The following is a 27104-nucleotide window of genomic DNA, read 5'->3' on the forward strand; positions in this document are numbered from 1 at the left end:
CACATGAGTCAAGCTTTCTCATCACACCTACCCCGCAGCCAGAGGGGCACTCACACATGCGGTTCAGTCTACATACATGTATGCACAGTTGTGCAATGTGCATTGAAGGCTGGTCATGCTGGTAGCGTGTACGTGTGCAGTGATTATTCTACACAGTCGGAGGTTGTCGCGGTACATAGGCAAAGAACAGAAAATAAAGTATTAAACGCTAAGTTTGCTTTTAATAGCACAATACCATGTAGTTTCACAGGAAAACAGCCACACATTTAAAACCAAATATGTAGTGGAATAACATGTATTGCACGCCAAAGTCCACAGAGCAAGGACCTCACAAGGGTCATGGGTAATGGGTTATGTGACATCATCTTAAATGGGGATATTTTAATGTGCTTTACAGTAATCTAGGGAACTACAGGTCCAATCGGGTTAAAACTTCATCTGTAGCTACACTAGGACATGTTATAGGTAAAGACTGAGTTGACGTCATACAGACGACATCATCATCATGAGTCATGTGACGTAATCTTAAAAGGTGCATTATTTTAAAGTCCTAACTCTGAGAATTACAAGACTAATGGAAAGTCATAGAACTTTGTTCGCGACATGAAATTGAATTGATTTTGCCTGACTGCACATGGACAGAAAAAAGCATTGACTCATAAAAAAAAATCATAATGCAGAATAGCCCTGTGCTCTGTTCATCAAACAGACATAGTTCTAGTTTTTCTTTCTTCTTCTTCTTGTCCTTTTGTTCCATCCCAAATCCCATACACTTTTTTACACATCTTTTCTGGATGCAACTTTTGGTATTTATCTTTGTCATACATAAAGTTTATTAGCACAGACATAGTCCCTATTCTTGATAAGTGATGTTGTGATGACGTCATCATTTGCCAAGTTACGTCATCCCGGTATCTGGAGAACTACAAGTCTGATTGGTTTGAAACTTTGTACACATCTATTGGGATGTGTTATGAAATTTGAGGTGACTTCATGATGAAATCATCGTCCATGGTTTTATATGGATTTTTGACATTTTGAAGTTCATTGCTGTATCTCACGAAAGCAACATTATAAATTGAAAGTTCTTTCTTAACTAGGTTTTGGTAGCAAACTGTGAAAAGTGTGTGACGTCATGAGGACGTCATCAAAAATGCAAATTGCTTTTAAAAAACATAAGGGAAGGTCCTATCGTAATGAAATATGAATTTGTCAAATCAGGAGTGACCTCATCAAATCGGTTGATTTTTTATGATTTTTTAATGAAATTTTAAATTTTTCATTCTACTGACAAAATTTGATATTGTCTTGTCTACTTCAAACTTGAAACAGAACAGGATCAAATTGTAAATGTGTGCATTTACAAGTGACGCCATCATGGACCATGTGATGTCATCATAAATGTGCATTTGTCAAAATCCTACCAATATGTATACATGTATCTAGAGACAGATCTGCAAGTCTGATTGCATTGAAATTTTGTTTGGTTACAGAGCCTATACATGTAGATGAAAATCGAGGTGACATCATGGTGGATATGATGTCAAGATTTTTAATAAATGTTTAAACTTTATATTGTTGGCTACTAACAAGATTATACAATTAAAAGCCCTACCTTATGTTCTGTTCTCAAACAGACATAGACCTCCAGTTTTTATTACTTTTTTGCGCAACATCCTCAAAGATTGCTACATGTACGTAGTCTCATTGTCACCCCACTGAGTTAGCGATTGGTTTTCCTATTGCGGTCACATGTCCATTGTACTAAGCCAGCGACTGGCTCTAATTGGACAGCCAGCATGTGAGTGAGCGCTGCAACTGGGCCAGCGGAAGTGATCAGGCTTGACACGCGGCGTAAACCAGGATTTTCAATGCAGTCACATGGCCACCACAATGAGCCAGCGATTGGACTGCCTTCATGGGTGCTACAATTGAGCAAGCTGTTGCAGTCAGGCTAACTCAAAAGCCACGATCGTTGCGATTATGGGGTGGTTATTGTGACTAGTCCGATCACAATAACAGTGTGCATACAGGGTCCCAGCGTGCTGGGCAGTAAACACTCATGAAAAAAAAAAGACTTTTTACACATTTTTGTGAGTGTTTCAGCAGCGGTTTCTTTTGGGTTGGCTGAACAAAACTTTCAGGTAAGCGGATGTACTGATGCGGGCATTTCGAGTTACAGAGGTACTTGTGTACATTATATGCTGTTCTTTTGATGGGAATGAAGAATGACTTTGAGATAAGTGGAATTTTGAGTCATCTGACTTTGAGTTATAATCGGAGTTAACTGTACATGTATTTCATAATTTGATATTTTTTTGTACATTACCTCCGATAGATGTTTAAGTACTACTGCACCCATTCACTGTTAGGCTGATCACTGACCTTACATACTAAGGGTTAAATAAGAATTCAATCTCTGTTACAACAACATCAAAGAATACATTCTTTCACACCAAATAAGAGTTCCCCGATGGACATGTCATTAAACACATTATTACAAGTACAATAAGCCATTACATATACCTGTACTCCAAGTGATCATCCAGGTACTTTTCCGAGTAAGTGATGAGCTGCTGTACGTTCTCTGGCATTGCAAAATCTGCAGAAACAAATGAAAAGTTCTCAGTTGTATGCTCTGTTTGTGTTTCAATGTGTAAATGTACCCAAGTCACTCAATGCCATATCATGTACAGGTTGTCTGCTGACTGATTCATGTTTTGTTGAAATTTAAACAAAACAAAACAAAACAAAACTAGAACTACAGTTGTATGTCTGTTCGATGACAAGAACACAGGCTTTTCCGCAGTAAGATTTTTTACATTTACATTGAAGGGTTAATATATTTTTTTTGTCTGTTAATTAATTAGGATTCAATTTCATGCATGTACAAAGTTATACACATCTAGGCCTTTAAAATATACACCTTTAAGATGATGTCACATGACCATTGATGACGTCATAATGACACTTGTCTAGGGCCAACTTAACCTTGGGGTCTTTGTTTGTACCTAGTTTGAAGTCAACTGGATTGCAATTTAAGTCAAATTCTGCCGGTAGAAGAAAATGTAAAAGGTTTAAAACTTGATAAACAAGAAAAGAAGTGTTAATAAACACAAACTGACAAATGCCCCGCAACCATGCCTACCGGTATTTCCATGACATAAGGCCAAAAAAAAAAATACGTCGGTCTCTGGTCAGCGCGCGTCGATTTTAATCATGCGCGTCGATCTTTTTTTTTCCAAAGTGTTCCGCGGTAGCTCCAACAGCGCCCTCTATTTCCGCACCTCAATTTTGTTTACCAAAGAGCACCAAGGAATGGGAAATTGTACCAAGGCAAATATTATCGAAAGCACCAAGGCAAATTATGGAGGACACCAATGTACATGAGGACACCAAAAAAACAAAATAGTACCCCACCTTGTCTGTACAATCTAAGCTTGAAGAAAAGAAATTCCGGAACTTTGGTGTGACCAGAGACCGAATATATTTTTTTTTTTGGCCTAACACCACTCTATTAACATCAACTTACTTGGGTCACATGGAACGTTCATTGACATTGTTATTGTTTTCTTTAGGTTATAGATGTAATGTGTTGATGCCTATGAATCCCATAATGAATTTTTGTTTTTTGCTTTTCTGTTGGGAGGTCATTGTATGTGATTTAAGCAAACTGACTGGATATTTTCAATCTTAAGCAAGACATTTCTCAAAAGCAAATTCTTTGAGCATAATCCTTTGACCATAAGGCCAAAACAAAATACTTCTGCTTCCGGTTACCCCACCGACCGACCCTATTTTTAGGCTGCAGCCCTAAAAAAAAAATTTATCGACAATTCCAAAAAAAGAAAGAAAAAAATAATGATTGAATAAATAAAAACAAAATCTTGTTGTCTTTTCAGTCTTCACAAAATACCTCTCAACAACCCTTTTGCGTCAAAAAATGCTTGTATTTATTTGTTTTCTTACTTACATTTTTTTTTTTTTTCAAAAGAAACCTCCGTTATTTTTACAGATTCGCTTTGCGATATAACTACTTCGCAATTCGATGTCACGGTGACTATAATCACGTGCGTAAACTTAGCTCAATGAAGTAACGACTGGTTCCCGCCGTGCCGCACAGGGGCAGACATGATGAAAATGCGGTAACCAGTCCATTGCTATGCCATCGATAGCTCTAGCATGCACTCTATCCATTGCAGGCCGTTGCACTGTCAACTGGTCAGATTCGACATCGTAAAAATGCCAAGAAAACACCGATGGAGAAAGAACATTTTTGCAAGTTAATTCACAGAATTGATCTAGCTTGTCTGTGTATGTATTTTTCGTGTTTAAGAGTTTATTTTGAGATCGCACTACTCGTATTTGGAGTGATACATGCCATGTGTTTCCCGAAATTTTGGAAAGTAAAAACGAGGTCTCTAAGCCCATGGGCGGCCGCACGCAGCATGCACAGTGCATCACACACCTCAGAGTTTTGGCCAGCTTCCTGTCTTGACTAGCGTTGTGCATATGGTGTGAACGACCTGAATTTTCCATTTTTTTAAAAAGAATTATCAAACGTAAATATATTGACCATAATTAAGGTAGGTTTTATTCACTTTTTCTGTATAGCTTTTGTAGTGTAATGGAAATAGTTCAGGCTAAAACTTCGCCTATAACTGAATACCCCATTCAATCTGCATAAAAAAATTGGCCAAAACAAAAAAAAATTCCGACCGACCGACCCTATTTTTGAAAGGCATGTAATCGGAAGCAGAACTCTTTTTTTTATTTGGCCTTAATTTAAATTTGGATGATGATGTTTAGATCAGCTGCTCTTGGATTGAATTTATAAAGAACCTGACATTCAAATGTTATTCAAAACAAAAGGGAATTTTATTGTGGTTAACCTGTAAAAGATGTTGAGATCCATTGATTCCGCTACGTGTTGTGTGTACCTAGAGCGGTTTCAAAGCATTTGAACGTACTCTTGCGTGTACATGTATCTGTTTCTACTCCTCACCATGGGATGCGTGTGCATTCTCAGTGAAACTTTGGCTGCGCAAATACGCAGACAAAGTTGATTGTGTGTAAGGAATAATATCAAAACAACCTGCGCGCGTTTTTAAGAATAAAAACTAATTACCTGAAATACTGTGCTCTGATTGGCTTCTAAGCCAATCACAGCAAAACTTAATTTCCATAGACTGTGTACAAACGTGGAACAACCCAGCGCGTAAGCTGGGCAGATTGACAAAGTCTGGGTTGCTGCATCACATACAAATAACATGTACATGTACATTTTTAACATGTTGGTCTGGATTTAATTGACGCATGAGGGCGCGTTATGGTAAGGCGTGTACAGTTTACAGTGTACGTACGTATGCGCTTTGGCACATTTAGATACAGACCGAGCGCAACCCAGACTTGGCCAAGTCTACACTAGTGGGGCTAGTCGCGATAATATTATGCCACGATATTGGAGTCCGACTACAGTCGTTTTCCTAGTTCCGGATAGCAAACATTATTCAGGCTGCTTTCGGCTGAACTACTCCACGAATTTAAGTGACATTGATTAAAATGTCTATCTTGAGTGATGGAGAGACAAGGAAATAATTTTTAAAAATTAAGCTCTTTTCATTTTGATTTTATGACGTCAAAAGTACCGATGTCACTTTTCCTAGTTCTGGATCGGTTCTATCAGTTCCGAATCGTTCAAAACTGCTTCAGGTGAAAAAAAAATCATGCGAGAATTTTTTTTTTCAGCCAGAACCAACCAAATCAAGCATATTTTCTAATAAAGTATTATTTTATTTTCCAAAAATAGTTCATTCAAGAGAATTCCAGCAAATTTTAAAAAGAGAAAAAACGTAAATGATTTTGAAACTTTTGTCTGCAGCGCAACTCATGCACGGACAGAAAATCTTTAACCCCGCACAGAATACGTCACACAAAATCGATTAACACGCGTGTAGTTGGATCGTAAGTGCACGCCCTATCCGGAACTAACCCCACTTGTGTGGCCTCCGTATTGCTGCGCTGTACGTTAGGCCACACGCCTGGTTTCCCAACCTACTAAGGAGTTTAGTCCCAAACTGGCGCATATGGACTCTGTAGGAATTAGTTATACTGTCCTACTCAACTCCGAGTTTATTGAAAGTTAAATGACTCACCAAGTTGAAGTATGCTACATCGTGTGTCGCAGTCTGTGAACATAGTCTGCAGGGTCGGTGAGATTATCAGAATCATTGAGAGGTGCAACTAACTGTCCTGGAAGTCTCAAGGTGATACCAAACACCAACTCTGCGGTGGAGCAACCAAGCTCCTGCTTTACCACTGTGCGGATCCCGAGGAAATTGAGTGGTAGTGCTTCGGTCCAACGTTGAGGGTTAGTACTCGATTTGAGAGAGGCTTTAAGCTGTCTATGCAGGCATTCAACCATACCGTTTGCTATGGGGTGGTACGATGTTGTTCGCGTGCGTCTGGTACCTAAGAGAACCATCAAAGCGTGGAACAGGGCCGACTCAAACTGTCGTCCGTGGTCCGCGGTTATCGTAGACGGAGCACCAAAGGTGGAGACCCATCTGTTCACAAAGGCCTTAGCGACTGTTTCAGCGGTGCAGTCGGGTATGGGTATTGCTTCTGGCCAGCGTGTAAACCTGTCAACGCATGTGAGTAGATAGCAATATCCCTAGGAAGGGGAGAGTGGTCCCACGATGTCTATGTGCACGTGGTCGAAACATGCATCTGGAGATGCGAAGGTTCCAAACGGAGTCTTGGTGTGGCTTTGGACTTTTGACTTCTGGCACTTGACACAGGCCTTGGCCCAAGCTCTGATGTCTGAGTTCATGCGTGGCCAGACGTAGCATGAACTAACCAGTTTAAGTGTTGCTCGAATGCCAGGGTGAGACAGATTGTGCAAGGAATCGAAAACACTCCATCTGTGGTTTTGGGGCACGAAAGGGCGTTCATGTCCTGTCGACACGTCGCACCAGATGGATGTACTTGAGGTCAGTATCGGAACTTGCTTGAGGTCCAGGGATGTAGGTGATTCCAGGAGTCTGTGTAGTTCCTTGTTGTGTGTCTGATCCGTGGCCATCTGCTCGAAGTCAATCTGGGTCGATGTTGTCAAGGCACTGATGTGAGATCGGGAAAGCGCATCCGCTACGACATTCTCTGTTCCCTTGATGTGACGAATGTCGGATGTTAACTGAGATACATAGTCCAGGTGACGAAGTTCTCTTGGTGAATACCGGTCGGGTTTGGAGTTGAGAGCATACACCAACGGTCTGTGGTCAGTGTAAATGCAGAACTCTCGTCCTTCGATGAAGTGTCGAAAGTGTCTGACTGACAAGTACATGGCCAGTAAGTCGCGACCAAAGGTGCTGTAGCGACTCTCTGCAAGCTTAAGACGCTGAGAGAAGGCGGCCAGGGGGTGCCATACTCCTTCGGATAGTTGCCGAAGCACACCGCCAACTGCCGTGTCCAAGGCGTCCACCATCATGGCAGTTGGTAGTACCGAAGAAGGGTGAGCGAGAAGCGAGTGATTGCTTGATCGGCAGGAACGCTGTCTGGCATTTGGGTGTCCAATTCAGTTTGGTTGATTTGCGTGACTGGTTGGGTCTTTTTCACAGCTGGTCTGTCAGTGGGGCGATCACACTTGCGCAGTTTGGCACGAAACGACGGTAAAAGTTTACCAGTCCCAAAAATCTGCGCAGTTTGACGGGTGGAGGTAGGCTGAGGGAACTCTGCAATTGCGTCGAGTCTGTCTCTCATAGGACGGATACCATCAATGTCGATTCTGTGTCCCAGGAAATCAAGGGTGGGAACCCTGAACTGGCATTTGGATGGGTTGATGATAATGCCATATTCGGATAGTCTGCTAAAGAGAAGACACAAGTGCTCAAGATGGTCTTCCTCTGTCTCACTCGCGACCAGAATGTCATCGATGTAGGCGTACACGAAAGGTAAGTCTCGCGTAACCATGTCAATGACGGCGTTCCGCAGGCCGAAAGGCATGCGAAGGAAGTGGAACAGACCGAAAGGTGTTGTGATGGCCGTCTTGTGGATGTCGTCAGGATGGACCGGAATTTGGTGGTAAGCACGTACTAAGTCGATTTTTGAGAACACGCGTTTACTGTCCAGATTGGCTGTGAAGTCATGCAAATGGGAATCGGGTAACGGTCGGGTACTGTGACTTGGTTGAGGGCACGGTAATCTCCGCACGGCCTCCAGTCGCCTGACTTCTTGGCCACCATATGTAATGGCGACAACCATGCACCGTCCGAAGCTTCGATGATGCCAAGATCAAGCATATGATTGAACTCGTCTTTAGCTGTGATGAACTTGTCGGGTGTCAGGCGTCTTGGGCGTGCCGACACTGGGGGACCCTTAGTCACAATGTGATAGAGTGCTTGACGTCCTTGACAGTGTAAGTCGGACGTGTCAGTTCTGGAAATTGTTCAAGGATCACTTCATAGGGCGACTCACTCAGCTTGGCTACCGTTGGACTGATGGGAATGGCATCCGAACCAATTCCACCTACGGTGAGGCTTGTAGCGGAGTCGATGAGTTTGCGACGCTGAACGTCGACTAGCAGTCCGAAGTGTTGGAGAAAATATGCTCCAATTATTGGGTTCGGCAGGTCCGCGATGATGAATACCCAACGGAAGACTCGACGCAATCCGACATCCAAAGTGAGTGACTTCTCACCATATGTATTGATGGGAGATTTGTTTACCGCCTGAAGATTGATAGATGAAGACTGGGCGTGACGTTTTTCCGCAGCCGATGGAGGCCAAACGCTCACTTCCGCTCCCGTATCTACCAGGAACCGGGCCCCTGTCTTGCGTTCAGTGATGAAGAATAGGCGACTATTGGTGTCGGTGCCAGGGAGACTCGTCGCCTTTAGTCGCTGGCATCGGAGTTTCCCTGTTGTTGTCAGGGTTTGAAGCTGCATGGGGACACACACCTCCTGGCATCAGCGCCGAATCGCCAGTGATACCAGCAGTCATTGACAGAGTGTGATGGGCTGCGGCTGCGAGATGGGCGTCGTTTGGGTGGGGTTGTGTCACGCTTCCTCGATCTCCCACGGGGCTGACTGGTGAGTTGACATGTGAGAGCGCTGACTTATTGGGTTAGCTGGTCAACTTTGGCTTGTAGTGTGAGCATATCTGAACTTGGCATGGTTGTTGTAGGCGATGAACTGCCCAGCTGGCTGGATGAAACTGCCCCCACATGTACAGTAGGTGAGACAGAAACTTCAACGATCTTGTCTGCAAGTTCTGCGAGTTGCTCAATGGGTGTCGTTTGAGATGTTGATGCTAGGATGAGTTGGGCGTTGGTAGGCAATCACTGAAGAAAAAGTTGCTGTCTCCCAACAACTGCCTTATACGACGAAGTAATTGTGAAGGTTTGCGGTCCCCCAGCTCCTCCGATATTAGCAACTGGTGCAGTCTTTTCTGCTCCGATACGGAGGTTCGAAGGATGAGGACGGTCTTCAGGCTGTTATAGGCATTATGCTCGGGGGGTGAAATGAGGATGTCCCTCACTTCGGTTGCAAACTCTGGCTGCAAGGAACCAACCACGTATGCAAATTTGGTGTGTTGCTGAGTGATGTTACGGGTGAGAAATTGCGCTTCAACTTGCGCAAACCAAAGCGCAGGGTCACTGGACCAAAATGGAGGCAACTTCAAAGTCACTGCAGCTGATGTTGTGGGTGCAGATGGAGATGAACTACATGTAGCAGTTGCACCTTTGGATGTGTCCGGTGTGGAATCAGAGTCAGACTTGGTTTCCATGGTGTTCGGCTCAGGTCAGGGTCACCAATGTAGGAATTAGTTATACTGTCCTACTCAACTCCGAGTTTATTGAAAGTTAAATGACTCACCAAGTTGAAGTACAGTAAACTCCGGCTAAACCGACATCGTATAAACCGTCATATCACTTAAATCGGCCGTCTGACAAAAGTCCCGATTGTCTCTAATTTATTTCCATTGACATTTTCATTTCTAATCCAGCCTTTGTAAGCCGCCATTTCGCCTATATCGGCGTGTTACTTTCAGTCCCATTTCCTCAAAACCACACAAATTCCTCTGTATAAGTCGGCATCGTGCCCTGCGGTTTGCAAGAAGTGTCGAGTGAAAAGTCCCACACACTGCTAACTGACATCTGTTTATCAATGGCACGGCCCCTGATTGATGCATGGGCCAGTAATACATGCCAGCAACAAAATACATGGACATAGCCCACAGCCACATGCGCGTTCAAAAAGGGGTTTTCCCGATAGCACATCAATACCAGTACCCCCTCTCGATTGCACGCATGCGCTCTGTTCATTTTGGGGGTCCCCTTATTGTACCAGTACCATGCACACAATTCGTGACTGTACACGTACGTGAACAATGTACTCTACATGGACGTACAGTATGCAAGCGATCTGTATATCATACCACTGTAAACGCCTGCCGGCCATGCTGTCCTTGCTTCGCACGTACGTACATGTACATGCATGACTTTCTGTGATCAATACTACAGCCTGTTTGTGATGATAAACATTGAGGATATATTTGCTGGAATCAACCATGGATGTAGAAATAAACCAGGGTAAATCAAAGCCTTTGAATTTTAGCCATGAATCTTGTTTGCATGATCCAGATACAGATGCGCATAGGCCATTAATACAATCTATTTTTTCACAATTTGTGTAAGTCGGCAAAATGACGACTTGCAGCAGAAGCCGACATTCGCGTAAGCCGTCACAAATTCTCTGGTCCCGAGAGTGCCGTCTTAGCCGGAGTTTACTGTATATATACAAACAGCCAAAACTGGGCTGAGTCCATGCACAACGCAACGGGGCAACTGCTCGCAACTGCTCGCGCCAATAAACACTCACAAAAGTCCACGAAAGAAGCTTGGATTGCTCACTGGAATAGCTCTGCCGATGTTTACTAACTCATGTAAAATATAGTGTTGATTCTAGCTTGTAACTTCCAAGCGAAAGTATAGAAAATGCACTGTATTTATTGCGTGTGTGATAGAAAACTGTAGACAAGATGAAACGAGAATAAATGCACAAAGGTTGACCTCTGAACTAACGTATATACAAGCTGCGTTAAAGGCGCAGTATGAACTTTAAAGGGAACGCTACAACTCCCAAAAGATGTCTGAATTTCTGGAACAAAAGTTGAAGAAATATCACCAAATCTACCTAGCTATTGCACATCTCTTTCAGAACCATGTCATTTGCAATATATTCCTCAACACGGCGAGAACTGTCTTAAAACCTGGATAATAATAGTTGCTAAACTTTTTCCAGTACTTGAATGATAAATAAAACCAGAGATGTTCACTACTTACGTATATTTTGGCTGACACTGAGGAGACCTTTGTTACTAACATGTCAACAAACACGATGGTCACCCTGTACTATTGTGTAAATAAAATATTCGCCACCCAACCATTGCTTAGCGCTGGTAAACAATGCATGCTACTTAATGCAAAGTACCTTGCATTGACCTGTGACGTGTTTGTGTAAGGACACAATACTGGAGAATAAAATAGGGACATGGGGATCAAAATTAAGTTGGTTGTATGTATTTTGTTTCCCTTTCATAATGCTCGACCGGCCTTCCCTCAATAGAAAATAATAATGAGAAGATAAGTTTTAAAGCATCTTTCCTTTATTAGCAGCTTTATGTTGGTGATAAAGAGAAAGTTAACGTTAGTTACATGGTGTCCACTTCCTGCTTGTAACCAGACCATAATTGTCAGAAATTGAGATAATTATAGTTTCTTTATTGCAATATAAGCTATTCATTGCTGAAAATGTAAAATTTAGACGATTTCTTTTTTTATATAATATTTTGTCGCAAATTTAACAAGTGGACACCGTAACTAGTTAACGTTAAATAAAATGAGAGATTTAACTGTTAAACCATTTTAATAGCAGGTCAATTGAAAATTTAATGACAACAGTGTCTCACAGTAAGTACCTCAGAGGGAAATTCATCCATTAATAATTATATTCCTGTGACGATCTTATATGGACCTCTTTTGACAATCTCTGTATCAAAATGTTACGTAAGTTACATGTGGACACCACAGAGGCCTTCATTTACATAACTTTATATTATTATTGAGCCCAAAACTGATATTAAATTGTTGTTCTCCATAATACCATCTAGGGACCCATTTTAACTAATTAACACCAATATTCCAATGGGAAGTTGTCGCTTGTAGATATTAACTATCGTATTATACAAAGTGCACATTGTAACTAATGCAACTTTGGTGTCCAGCTGTAATTAAAGTTAAATCACATGCATGGCACTTGTACTCCTAGTGCTCTGGATATCACAGTAGATATTTTAAACTGCTAGATATTCCTCAGAAAGTAATGTGCTGTTAAAAACCAATCAGATATTATTTACTTTTCTACCCATGTAGCTTTATACTTACGTTAGTTACACCATTTAGTGGACACCATTTATCGTTAGTTACATAGTGTAGAATGACTGATTTTTTTTTATGTAGATCAAATGTTCTAATTGTGATTAGATATATTGGTACACATGTAGGGTACAACATCACTGTTGGAGTAATGAATTAGGCATTCATTATGTTGAATAAAAATGGACACCAAAGTGGTGACCCACCCTTAAATATGATTTAAGGAAAGGTAAAGTTTAAAAACGTATGTACATTGTGTATAAAGGAACTGATATTATGCTTCTGAAGACTCTATCGTCTGAAATTACTGTAGGATATACTAAGGAGGGTTTATAAAGACCCCAGTAAATATGCTAAATAGGTGGACACCAAACGTAACTTACATTAAATAGTTTATCTGGCGTCCCTGTGCACAAACCAGAAATATTTTGAATACAAGTTACCTGTATTTGTATATTTGCCAACATAAATAGTCAACAAATGTCCTAATAAATACATGTACATGTACACATTTTTACATGGAAGTTTTCCATTTTTAGGGTATTAAGGACCCAGTTGTGGAGCCTTTTTGCAGCCCCACAGCGTCTTCTGTCCCATATGTATTACCATGGAAGGACTCTTGTGTAGTATCCACAAATGCGGAACATGAATGGGTATACATGTACATGCAGACGCCCCAAACCTTACCCCATCCCCACCCCGCCCCTCCCCCAACCCACCATAACCCCCTATCCACCCCAACCCCCTATACCCACTCCATCCTCCCCCTACCCATCCCCACCCATTACCTACAATCTCAATCCCACCCAAACTCCAATCCCTATCTCCTTCCCCTCCCCCATCTTCCCTTACCCCAACCCCCTACCACCACCAACCCCATTCTCACCCACCCATACATCCCCACCCCACCTCCTACTCCAATCCCTATATCCCAGCCCCACCCCAACCCCACCCTCCCAACCCCTACACCCACCGTCCCCTACACATCCCCACCCAACCCCAACCCCTACTCCAATCCCTATATGCCGCCCCTTCCCCACCCCCTCCTAACCCAAACCCTACACCTACCTATCCCATCCTCCCGCTACCTGTCCCCACCCACCCCTACACATCCTTACCCCACCCAAACCCAGTATTCCAACCCCTTATCCTCCACCCCATCCTCCCGTAACCCATCCCAATCCAAACCCCTATGCCCCACCCCGACCCCACCCTCCCCTACCTATCCCTACCCATCCCTACTCCAACTCCATAAAACTAAAAGATCAAACCAGAAGCACTTTTACATACATAGGCCGAACCAAAAAAATGGTGTGTTTACGGTAACGGCCTGAAAAAAATCCAGGTAGGTAGGTAGGGAAATAATTTTATTTTGTAATTTTTTTTTTTCATTTCAGTTCTGCATGCCTATGCGTGTTCTTTCGCAAAAAAATTGTATAAAACCACTATTCAAACACTGATGATATTCAATCAATACATTTCAATCCAAATTAATTTGTATCGTCGGCCAGGGTTCTCCCCAGGATTTTTTCAAACATGTGGGGGAAGATTTGCTGTGATTCAACAACCCGAAAATGTTTGAACTTTAGAAGCTCTCTGGTGCATTTTAGAGCAAATCTGGGGGTCTTTATCTTAAGATTTGTCCTTGAAATTCAGAGGAGATCTTGTAGGTCACTAATATTTTTTGTAATTAAAGAAAAACTAGAACGGCGAAGCCGCCATGGCTCGCTGTCCAAGGCAGTAAGGGAGGCTGAAGGTAGGGTTGGGGATGGGCATGATGGAAGGGGATCAGGATTCTTGTTGATGTGCCTAGGTGTAGGGGTCAGTTTTTAAATGTCAACATAAAAAGTCAACAGATTACCTAATAAATACATGTGTATATAGGTTAGCCGTCACTGTATTATGGGGGAGTTTTCCATTGTTAGGGTAATTAGGACCCAGTTATGGATTTTTGCAGCCCCAACAGTGTCTTCTGCTCCCCATACTTGTATTACCATGGGAAAACTCTTGTGTAGTCGCCACAAATGCAGAACAAGAATGGGTATACATGTACATGTAGACACAGCACCATCACCACCTCCCCCAAACCTTACCCCATCCCCAACCCGCCCCCTCCCCCACCCAACCCCCTACCCACACCCATTCCATCCTCCCCTAATCATCCCCACCCTATCACCTACACATCCAAACCCCACCCAAACTCCAATCCCTATCTCCTTCCCCCTCCCCTGACCTGTACCCTCCCCTACCCCGACCCCCTACACCCACCTACCCTATCTTCCCCTATCTGTCCTTACCCACCCTACACATCCCCACCCTAACCCTTACTCGAATTCCAATATCCCGCCCACCCCATTCCCCCACCCATACATCCCAACCTGACCCTGTGCAACCCCTACTCTGATCCCTATATACTGCCCCCTCCCCTTATCCAACCCCTACAACAACCCATCCGTACACATCCCCAACCCAACCCCTACTCTAATCCTATATCCCGCCCCCTGCCCAACCCCCTCCTAACCCAACCCCTACATCCATGCCCATCCTCTCCCTACCTGTCTCTCCCTACCTGTTCCCACCCCACCCCTACAAATCCCAACCCCACCCAAACCCAGTATTCCAACCCCTCTCCCCACCCCAACCCACCCCGCCCCACCCATCCTAGATCCCCTACTCATCCTACTCGCACAAACCCTAACTCCAACCCTATCCCCCACCCCACCCCACCCTCCCCTACCCCATCCCTACTCCAACCCCATAAACTAAAAGATCAAACCAGAAGCTCATGCACATCCCCCAAATGCATAGTGTACATGTACGTGTTATACCGGTATACACACACGTACATGTTATACCAGTATACATGTAGCAATTAAAAACTTTAACATTTCCTTGAATTAAAGTTCCTCAATAAAATCATAAAATTTACTGCAATGATATGAACCTAACTGAAGTTATAGGCCTAGAGATGATACATGACAACTGCATTTAATTTTTTCCCCCAAGTTAACTAGAACCAAAAACTTCAACATTTTTATCTGAACGCGGACTCCGTCCGTCCGTTCTGACCATACCACCCTTGTGGGGTGATGTTCCTTTCAGGACACATCACCCCACTTTTTACACAATAGAAAAACATCACCCCAGAAGGGAATCTTTAGGAAAAGGGATAATGGGAACACAATGCTATCACCCCACAATTCCGTCTGGCTAGACCGTCCGTCCGTCCGGACGGACGGACGGACGGTCTAGCCAGACGGAATTGTGGGGTGATAGCATTGTGTTCCCATTATCCCTTTTTCTAAAGATTCCCTTCTGGGGTGATGTTTTTCTATTGTGAAAAAAGTGGGGTGATGTGTCCTGAAAGGAACATCACCCCACAAGGGTGGTATGGTCAGAACGGGCGCCCGGACAGACGGACGGAAATTGGTATTACATAGGCTCGCATCTGCTTCGCAGCTCGCCAAAAATCAAAATTGTTAACTTAACAAAAAATTAACATTACACAACCTGTGTTTCACTGCTTCCTGTAGAACTAGAAAAGTATGAATTACATTTACATGTAAGGTTTCAAATTAAGAAATTAAGGTGGAGAAAAAAACAACTTTTGTTTTTGATTACATGCCTTTCAAAATAGCGTCAGTAGGTCGGAAAACTATTTCCACAATTTTTTTGGGTGCTGATTAATATGGAGCATCACTCGTACTAATCATAGAGCAAGGAATCATGTTTATTTTGTGCCTGGATTATTTCCATTTGCGCCACGAAAATTATCAAGACTGGCTATCAAAAGTGATTAAAACTTGCCTCACCTAATTAAATATATATTTGAGGTCGGTGATTCCACTTTATGCTTAACATACATCACGGCCGCTGGCACCGCCAACATTCCGCCTGGCTGGCCGAACATCGCGCCGTGCTCACGGCCCACGTGGCTGAAAATCTTGCACTACTGCAGAAACACGCTACGATGTTTCGCCACAAGTTCGAGCTTTGCAATCTCGTCATTTTAATGGAAAACACATACACAGAATGTAAAGATCACGTTCTGTGAATTAATTCGCAGAAATTCTCTTTCTCCAGCAATGTTTGTTTGGTAATATTTTTACGATCCAACTTCGGCCCACTACATCATCATGCTGTATGATACGAAGTATGGACCAGAGAGAGGCAGTAGTCACTGGTTCCGGTCCTTCATCATAGCATTGATTCCGTTAGCTGGCGAAGGGAACCAGTGTACCATGCTGTATGTTAGCTGGGTGCTGCAGTCGACAGAACACGTCATCGTGTGCATTTTGATCACACATGCATCGGAAAAACAGGATTTTGGTCAAGATTTTGCATGTCAAGATGAAATAATGGCGTACCAGTATGTAACGATCAAATTGTACATTTTAATGGCGTGTATGATAATTATATTGTGCGTATCAGGGGCTAAAAAATGTGATCGGCATTTTTTTGTCGGCGTATCGGGCCAGCCGCAATTCCAGCGTATCGGGCCGATACGCAGTACGCACGTTTGTACGTGGGGAGAACCATGCCGTCAGTCGGCCAGCCAGGCGTACTGGTTCACCCCGGCCCGATGCGTTTGTGCAAAAATAATCGTACTTCGTAGTTTGAGAATTCAAGTTTTGAGATCGTCGCGATTTTCGCACGTTTAACACAGGTATGTTTGTGTCAAATCATGGTCAGATTCAAGTGTGGAAAATGGTTTTTGTTAGTGGCAAATAATCAAAAGAACTTGAAATGTTTGAAATTTGTCAATTATCAACCTTCAAAATGGCAATAAAAAGTTTGAGGTCGGCAATTTGGCCGAAAAAATTCCAGGTCGGTCGGGTTACCGTAAACACACAATTTTTTTTGTTTGGCCATATGAATGCTCCTCCAAAATGCATAGTGCACATGTTATACAGGTATACATACATGTACATGTACGTGTTATGCCAGTATACATACTTTAACAATTAAAAACTTTAACATTTTCTTTAATCAAAATTCCTCAAAAATATCATAAAATTAACTGCAAAGAAATGAACCTAATTGTAAGTTACAGAGATGATACATGTAAACTGTATTTTTTTTTTCCAAGTTAGCTAGAACCAAAAACTTCAACATTTTTATCTGAATGCGGACGGCCGGACGGACATACGCCAGACGGACGCCCGGACGGAAATTGTTATTACATAGGCTCGCATCTGCTTTCAAAAATGACTAGAACGGCGAAGCCGCCATGGCTCGCTGTCCAAGGCAGGAAGGGAGGCTGAAGGTAGGGTTGAGGATGGGCATGATGAAAGGGGATCAGGATTCTTGTTGATGTGCCTAGGTGTAGGGGTCAGTTTTTAAATGTCAACATAAAAAGTTAACAGATTACCTAATAAATACATATGTATAGGTTAGCCGTCACTGTATTATGGGGGAGTTTTCCATTGTTAGGGTAATTAGGACCCACTTGTGGATTTTTGCAGCCCCAACAGTGTCTTCTGGTCCCCATACTTGTAGTACCATGGGAAAACTCTTGTGTAGTCGCCACAAATGCAGAACAAGAATGGGTATACATGTACATGTAGACACAGCACCATCACCACCTCCCCCGAACCTTACCCCATCCCAAAACCTTACCCCATCCCCAACCCGCCCCCTCCCCCACCCAACCCACACCCATTTCATCCTCCCCTAACCATCCCCACCCTATCACCTACACATTCCAACCCCACCCAAACTCCAATCCGTATCTCCTGACCCGTACCCTCCCCTACCCCAACCCCCTACACCCACCTACCCTATCTTCCCTTATCTGTCCTTACCCACCCTACACATCCCCATCCTAACCCTTACTCGAATTCCCAATATCCCGCCCACCCCTTCCCCCACCCATACATCCCCACCTGACCCCATGCAACCCCTACTCTGATCCCTATATACTGCCCCCTCCCCTTATCCAACCCCTACAACCCATCCCTACCTATCCCTACACATCCCCAACCCAACCCCTACTCCGATCCTATATCCCGCCCCCTGCCCAACCCCCTCCTAACCCAACCCCTATATCCATGCCCATCCTCTCCCTACCTGTCTCTCTCTACCTGTTCTCACCCCACCCCTACAAATCCCCACCCCACCCAAACCCAGTATTCCAACCCCTCTCCCCACCCCAACCCACCCCGCCCCACCCATCCTAGCTCCCCTACTCATCCTACTCACACAAACCCTAACTCCAACCCTATACCCTACCCCACCCCACCCCACCCCACCCCACCCCACCCACCCCACCCCACCCCACCCCCACCCCTACCCCTACCCCTACCCCTACCCTACCCCACCCCACCCCACCCCACCCCACCCCCACCCCACCCCTCCCCTACCCCATCCCTACTCCAACCCCATAAACTAAAAGATCAAACCAGAAGCTCATGCACATCCCCAAAATGCATAGTGTACATGTACATGTTATACCGGTATACACACACGTACATGTTATACCAGTATACATGTACATGTAACAATTAAAAACTTTAACATTTCCTTGAATTAAAATTCCTCAATAAAATCATAAAATTTACTGCAATGATATGAACCTAACTGAAGTTATAAAGATGATACATGACAACTGCATTTAATTTTTTTCCCCAAGTTAACTAGAACCAAAAACTTCAACATTTTTATCTGAACGCGGACGGACAGACGGGCGCCCGGACAGACGGACGGAAATTGGTATTACATAGGCTCGCATCTGCTTAGCAGCTCGCCAAAAATTGTTGATTTTTAAAAATTTTATTTATCCCTTCGTACTTGTACCTAACATGTTAAACCACCAAAACAGACTTTACCCAACTATTTAGTTATCAGGAGTGACAACATTGAGTTCCACCCTAAAATTAGCCAGTATTGTGTCCTTACACGTTTACACTCGACAGTCATTTTGAGTGTGCTTCAGTGTGAGTTGAAAAAACAGACCTCCACAAATTATCTGTAAAAACGTGAGTTGTATTTTACTATTCATCTTTTCATCATTTGGCGCATTATAGGTCTGTACTTCTTACTGTATTAGTATAATACTTCAATATTATAAACCTTTTCGTACTGAAAAAAATTGCCAGTTTTGCTATTGTGAGTTTCCTAGCGTTATGCATTTAACATAACGCTAAGAATCATCCTAGCTACAAATCTAGGGCAAAAGATGAGAAATCATAGAATACAACCATATCAGTGGTATGTAAAAAAAAAAATGTCAAAAAAAGGGTGCGCCTAGTCGGAGTAACTAGCACATATCGCATACATGTGCAGGCTGTGTGCAGGCCGTGTACCTAAGACTCTACTATCGCTGGACCATGTCCAAATGTTAAAAAAGCAATCCGTAGAGTCCTAGTTACTCGGACTAGGGTGCGCCAGTGTTTGGAATAAACTCCTCAGTAGGTTGGGAAACCAGGCGTGTGGCCTAACGTACAGCGCAGCAATACGGAGGCCACACAAGTGGGGCTAGGCAAAATCATACGGTCATTCGTTGGCGAATTTTCAAAAATTAGAGACTTTACAACTTGTTGATTCAACAAGCATTCGATGGAAGTGTTTATACGACTGTAGTGCATGAACAAAATATTCGAAATCACAAATAATGGCGGTGGACGTGCACCCGACCATTGCTTAGCGCTGGTAAACAATGCGTGCTACTTAATGCAAAGTACCTTGCATTGACCTGTGACGTGTTTACACTCGACAGTCATTTTGAGTGTGCTTCAGTGTGAGTTGACAAAACAGACCTCCAAAAATTATCTGTAAAAACGTGAGTTGTTAGTATTTTACTATTCATCTTTCCATCATTTGGTGCATTATAGGTCTGAACTTCTTACTGTATTAGCATAATACTTCATACTGTTTCCTGAACGACGCGCAGCCCGCACATATCGCATACATGTGCAGGCTGTGCCGTTCAGGAAACAGTCGCCGGTGTACCCATGCACACATGATGTGCCCGACTGTGAATGCGGGCGTGCGCTTGGCCGGCGTGTCGTACGTCATCAGTTTGACCTCACAATTTAAATGAATCGTACACAACAACATTCAAGATGGCTTTTACTGGCACGGCAGTTCGGCGAGGCTCGGTTTCCAAATTGAAAGTGAAATTTCTCTTTTCTTCTCTAAGGTATGTGAACCTCCCACCACCATTTGTATTTCCAATTCCCACTGAAGCCTACAGGGGCGCACAAGGCAGATTGAAGACTGTTTTGTGGTGAAATCTGACGATTTTGATTGGGGGTACGAGTAAAAATGGTCAAAACACGTTAATGGTAACCATATACGGCCACGTACCTAAGACTCTACTATCGCTGGATCATGTCCAAATGTTAAAAAAGCAATCCGTAGAGTCCTAGTTACTTAGACTAGGGTGCGCCAGTGTTTGGAATAAACTCCTCAGTAGGTTGGGAAACCAGGCATGTGGCCTAACGTACAGCGAGCAATACGGAGGCCACACAAATGGGGCTAGGCAAAATCATACGGTCATTCGTTGGCGAATTTTCAAAAATTAGAGACTTTACAACTTATTTTGATTCAACAAGCATTCGATGGAAGTGATAATACGAATGTAGTGCATGAACAAAATTTGTCCGAAAATTTGGGACTCTCAATACTGTGTATGAAAGTCCCAAAACTTAAGGTATCCATATCGTGCAAATGTTTGTGCTGCATAATAAAACCAGTGTGAATCAAATTTGCAAGCTTCTTACTCACTACAGTTTCTTCAATAATTCCCGAAACTTTTGCCTCGCAAAGTTGCTGTTGTGAGCATTGCATCACCAAAAATTCAGCTTTTATTAATTTTGCAGAGAGTTATCGAAATCCATACGTGAGACATCACGTCGATGTGTACTGAAATGCATTGTGCAAAAAGACTCAGCTATAACATTTTCATCGTGTAGATAAAACAGCGCCCTCTTGTTGATCCGAGTGAATGCAAAATGTTTCATTTTTTAACACAGGACGCCATGTTCATTTGGCCATCGATTAAAAAAACAAGTCAGCTGCAAGGTTCTACCTTCACCTACCCAGAATACATTGGGAATCACACACACATTTCCAGACCATGGAGACTGACGTGGATTAGGGCTGAGTCAATTCGAATAATTGAATATTCGAATATTCGACCTTCCAATCGATCGAATATTCGAATATTCGGTTATTTGGCCATTCCAAATTCCCTCAAAAGCAAAAATATGCCATACATGTACATGTAGTCAACGTACGTGCGCACGTCAGCATGCCATGTATGATTTCTTCACAGGTAAGTCAGGTATTTGACAACAATCAGTTGTTCTTCTGTCGTCAGTAATTTAAAGATTAACAATAACCAGAGAAGCTAGAGTGAAGGATTCCTTGTTTGCATGGGGGACGTATTAAGCCGTGAACCCCAAACACGGCGGGTGGCGTCAGCTATTGTGACTCTCCGACCCTTAACTCCCAAACAGGAACCGAGCATATCTATTACTGGAAGCTTCTTGAAGTCTACAAAACGGTGTACTTCCTAGTCACAGTATTGAGGATAAAAAAATCACTTTTATAATAATAACTCGCACTTTTGTCACCAAGAATTGAGGAAATGATTTTATATCATTTTAAATAAACTTATTCTCAACAACCAAAAACTCCAAGAAAAAACCTATATTATAATGTCTTTATTCAATGAAATATGGGTCTTTGAATTGTAAATGCATATTTAAGTTTATGCAAATAATGGGCGTGGGCGCGGCATACACACGCCCCAGCTTGACAGGTGCAAAGCAGTATTTCCTTGTTTGCCCACAGGGGATGTATTATAAGCTGTGTACCCAAAACACGAAGGGTGACATTTCAGCAAAAAAATAAAATAAAAAATCGCCAGCCGAGCTCTGGCGGGCGCATTGTTGGCGGGCTAATTAGGGCACAGGTGCGCTGACCCGGTTCTTTTGTCTGGCTAAGTGCGTGCTCTGGAGATAACTTTCTAACAAATAGGCCACTAAAAGGTTTGGAAATTCCAACTTGCAACATTTTGATACATTTTGTCTAGCTGTGGTTTTCTATGCTGGGAATCAGGGGTACGGTGCGGTGAGTTGACCGCAAAGTCTGTCTGGCGAAATAAAATGAGAGCTCTTTTGAGTTTGAAATCCTCTCTGTTGTCTGCCCTTTTTCTTGCATTTTGCTCGACTTGGAGGACATAAGCCAGAGGTTCCCGCTATTATTACTGAAAGTATAATTGCTGAACTAGTTTTTGAAGTGTTTATGTATGTTTTATTTGTGCAAATATTGGGTGCAATTAGCAGACTAACCCAGCGAACAAAGCTGATGGACAGCGAACGAAAATGTGTTCGATAAAAGGGTGCTCTGATCAGTTGAGAGAACTAGAATATTTTGTACACGTATTACGGAGGCATTGAGGCGAACATCTAACAGCCATAATAAATTTACCCCTAAAAGTAAACAAGAAATTCTTTAAAAAAAATCCCAGAGTCCGTAACGTAAATGAACCAAGGTTTTCAAAACGTTTTAATGTAATGTTGGGGTTCATGACAAGTTTTCTACAACACCGCCACGTGCTGTGGGCAGCATACTGCGTGCAAGGCGATTCCCTATAACCATGTGCATTCGACACGATTGAACAGGCGATGGAAAACTTTGGGGGGAATTGGCTTCGCTGTATCAGTGTAATGTACCGCTTCTTGTGCGACCCTGTGCGAGCAGAACGTCCTCAAAGTAAGTACATGAAAACAGAAAATACAAAGGCCCAAACAGAAAAAAGAAATCAAATTCTTTGCATGAGATTGCAGAGGCCTTCTACATCGATGTTGGCATGCCATTTTCGCGATGTCAATAGCCGATCCAGTAAGCCCCTCCCACTGCGCACGTGGGCAAATTAACACGTGCTCCTCTCCAATGCCACGCTGCATTTTCCTATGCTGCACACATGTACATGTAACACCAACTTGCCAGGATCGCATCGGGGAAAACAGCGGCGGTTTTCTTTTGAAAGTAGGGATTGTAAGTAGGACAACAACAAACAAAAATACGGACAACGGAAACATTACTACTCATGCTAGAAGTTTGATATGAAAAGGTGTCAGGAAGTGTTTTGTGAAGACATGAAAGACAAAATGTCTTGTTTATCTTGTGGGAAGCATCAGCGATTGGTGTTGCAGTCCGGCGTTAAAAAAATGGGTTGGCTTTACTGCAAGCACTCCCCAAGCAGAAGTAATATATGTGTGGCATTATTGCTTGGCATATATACAAGCTACTTTTATGGGGTTTTTTGGCAGCAACTTGAAACTTAACTTTGAGAATACACTTTTGTTGTTAAAAAAAAAGTTTTTTCCACCTTTTTATTTCATTGCATATCACCACCGAATATTCTTATTCGAAAATAAATATTCAAATATTCGATTATCGATCGAATAACCGAATATTCGAATATTCGGCACAGCCCTAACGTGGATGGTTTTTGAACTGCCAAAAACTTGCCTTAAAATTGGATTTAAGGTCTCAAATTTCGCAGGTGACATGCTTGCAACTATATCATTTTGATGTATGTGTTGTGTGGGCATTAATTAGCCTAATGGTGAGTAAAAAAACGTCAGTAGTAATTTTGCACGTTTTTATGCACTCACGGTCCCAGTCTGGAACAAAATATTCGAAATCACACAGTACAACTACAAGTGATATACCGAGGAGAATTTTTTTGTCGATTTGCAGCTTCCACGATTTTCTACAAACCGTCCAAACATGTCATGCATGTCAAAGTGCGAGTCGGAAATCTGGCCAAAATTCCTCTCGGAAAAATCTTTGTCATGTTTGTGCATCAAGGAGCTTACATTTTTCTTTTCAAAATGCACATCGTCAGATTTTTTTTTATTGGAGACTAATCCAAAAGAGGTAGGTTTTTATTTGGAACTAGGAAAAATCCGGAACTAGGCCTAGTAGTAGGAATTAAAACAACTGTACCAGAGCGGGACGTTGCATAGACAAAGCCATGTTGACGGGTCCATTTAGTCTAACTTATATAAGGCCAAAATAATGGCGATCGTGAAGTGTAGGGCTGGGTTCCTGTAAGGGAACAAAATCCACTTTAAAATTATTGGACCTACCAAACTAGTTGGCGACATTCTCAATAAACAGGTAGGGGCCTATGTCACTCATAGATAGAGGGCAGGGTTTTGATTTTTTTAGGGAAATTTGGGGGATAAAATGACGATGACACAGCGCAGCGACAACACGCGACCCGAAAATAAAGATGGCGATCACCACACGATGTACCGTGAGCACGCACAGCGCGCTGAATCGCAAGGCACAAACTGCGCAGGAAAATCGTGATTTCTACCCCAAGAATCTGTTCAAAATTGCAATTGAATAAAGTCTGCTTTTGATTGTAAAGGTGATTTTTGAGCAATAAAAATATTTTTGACTCAAGGCCTAATTTGATCAAAACAAAACAGGGGCCCTACACTTCACGATCGCCAAAATAATACATATTTAAAGACGTACCGCCTGACTCCACTTTACCAACTTGACAGGTCTAGACACTTCCCTCGTTGTCACTCTCTCTGCTGTCTAGCTCTAGCTCTCTCTAGTGTCAGTCTGTTGACTTGTGTTGTTCATATTTCATGTATTTTTATCTGTATCATATCCACGCGCGCTTACGCTGCAACTGCAGTCCACTATCGGATATCGGGTGTGCCGGTCGTATCTCCATCTCTATTTAACGAAGACCAATGTATTTCTCGAACGACACACTAGAGGTCTACTGCCCCAAAATGATCCGAACAAAGATTAGTACTACATCGATTGAGGGCGCTGTCTATAGAGAGGGTTCGCGCGAAGACGGGGGGGGCAGTCAGTCAACTTCGTCCCCAGGGTGTTGAGCTGTTCGCGCCCACCACTACATGCTCGCTCACTATTGGAAACGAGGCTGGAAATAAAGCAAGCATTTGGGGACGAGGTTGAGGGGACAGTCCGCTTAACCCTAAAGGGGCCGGGTTATTTTGACCATCTCTCAGCCGGGGGGGGGGGGGGGGGGGGGGGGGGGCGGATTCCGCCCCCCCCCTAAGATCTCGGCCATCGAGTGACGAAATTTTTGAAACTCAGCACATGCATAGAGCAACTCTTCCTAAACATGCCCAAGAAATTTCATGACTATAGGTCAAAGGGTTATGGCTAATTAATTATTCATATGTATGAATGGCAATTCTGCTCGGTGTACACGACGAATATGCGAAAATTCAGTTTTCACGTCGCGAAAAAAATTTTTTTTGAAGCTATCGCGAATGTTGAGGGGGGGGGGCGGATTCCGCCCCCCGGCCCCTTTAGGGTTAAAGTCATAGTCAATCACTTGTAATTTGTGCATTTTGTCCGTTTGAAGCAACAAAAGTGTTCAAAATCTAATGAAGGATACTGAACAACAAACCTGATGAAGTTTCAGCTCAGCTTCAGCTGTATATTCCGAGAAAAACAGCATTCTAGGATCTCAATTTTAAATCAAAAGTTGCTGAATCATGTTTTGAATTGAGCCTGAATTAGAATATAGAATAAAAAGACTAGATCGGCAGCGCGTCCACTCGCGCCCATTCACTGTGCGATAAATCTCCGCCATTTTTATTGTCTCTTGTGGACGCGCAACAAATAAACGTAAAGTAATGGAGCTAAATGTATCTTTCCTCCAGCACGTGACCAAGCTCAACGCGCGCGGTGCAAGAAATGTGCGCCGAGTATTTACGCGATGCGCCCACGCGTTAGTGATAATGGTGCACTGTGCGCGTAAACGGCGTTGCGTTAGTCACGTTTTCGCGCATTTTGTATCTTTCCTCCAGCACGTGACCCTCCATGAAAGTCCGCGCGTGTGGACGCCCTGCCGATCTAGTCTTTTTATTCTATATCTATGGTCGTGGTCGTGCCAATGCTTGCGCGCGCTGCGCCCAATAACAAAACGAACTACTAATTTAAATTTTCCTACAGTGCTTCTTAAGACGCACCGTTGGAAATGCCTTCTTTCGTTGATTTCTTCAAAATGAGAGCTTGGCAGAATTAGAAAGAATAATTTCACAGGGAGTTTAGTCCCCTTACTATCTTTTTTTCGACCAGTATGTTTTTCAACAATAATTACGCCTGTTACTTTTTTTGGATAGCTGCAAATGATGGACTCCGGCTTTAAAAAGGTAAACAGGAAGTACCAACCTCGTTCCCCATGGGTACGATCTTGCTGCGCCATGTTGTTTCCCATCATGCCTTGCGCGATCTTAACCTCTGGAATTGTGTGATTTAAAGGGAATATACATCATTTGCTTTTGCTGTAATTTTCAGAAATGGATGGAATTGGGGGGTTGGAAATATATAGCAAATATAGTTACACTGACCTTTTTGAGGTTTTGGGTTCGAAAACGCTATAAAAACCAAGAAAAACAATCATTTTCCTGTAGTCTGGTTCCCTGACTCCATATAAGAAGAAACAGAGCAGTTTACATACATTGGGGAATTGTAAGGTCATTGGGGAATTGGGGAATTGTAAGGGAACCAGTCTAGCTGGCTCGTGCCCGTTCATAGGTTTGTAATCGATTGCAAACAAGTGCGATGGTCAATTGTGGCCAGTATTTGAAAAAAAGCCAGTTTTTTCCAACGCTGATCGGCCGATCAGCGTTGGAAATTGATACAAAAATACC

The 27104-nt window shown here is 43.0% G+C and overlaps 1 protein-coding gene and 1 long non-coding RNA gene across 3 annotated transcripts in view; one reads left to right on the forward strand and one right to left on the reverse strand.

Annotated features, from left to right (window-relative positions):
• Positions 1–2526: 2526 nt before the first annotated feature.
• On the reverse strand, positions 2527–25204 carry LOC119722031. Its single transcript, XR_005270375.1, has 2 exons — positions 24937–25204; positions 2527–2602 (listed from the first exon to the last, which is right to left on the reverse strand). It is a non-coding gene; the product is annotated as an uncharacterized LOC119722031 (long non-coding RNA).
• LOC119722030 (succinate dehydrogenase cytochrome b560 subunit, mitochondrial-like) overlaps positions 24100–27104 on the forward strand; it is a 55321-nt gene continuing 52316 nt past the window's right edge. For both annotated transcript variants that reach the window (XM_038192012.1, XM_038192013.1), the window contains exon 1: positions 24100–24110. The gene's annotated coding sequence lies outside the window, so the exon portion shown is untranslated. The remainder of the gene's footprint in view (positions 24111–27104) is intronic.

Source organism: Patiria miniata, unplaced genomic scaffold (genome assembly GCF_015706575.1).
Source record: "Patiria miniata isolate m_02_andy unplaced genomic scaffold, ASM1570657v1 HiC_scaffold_14, whole genome shotgun sequence".
NCBI lineage: Eukaryota > Metazoa > Echinodermata > Asteroidea > Valvatida > Asterinidae > Patiria > Patiria miniata.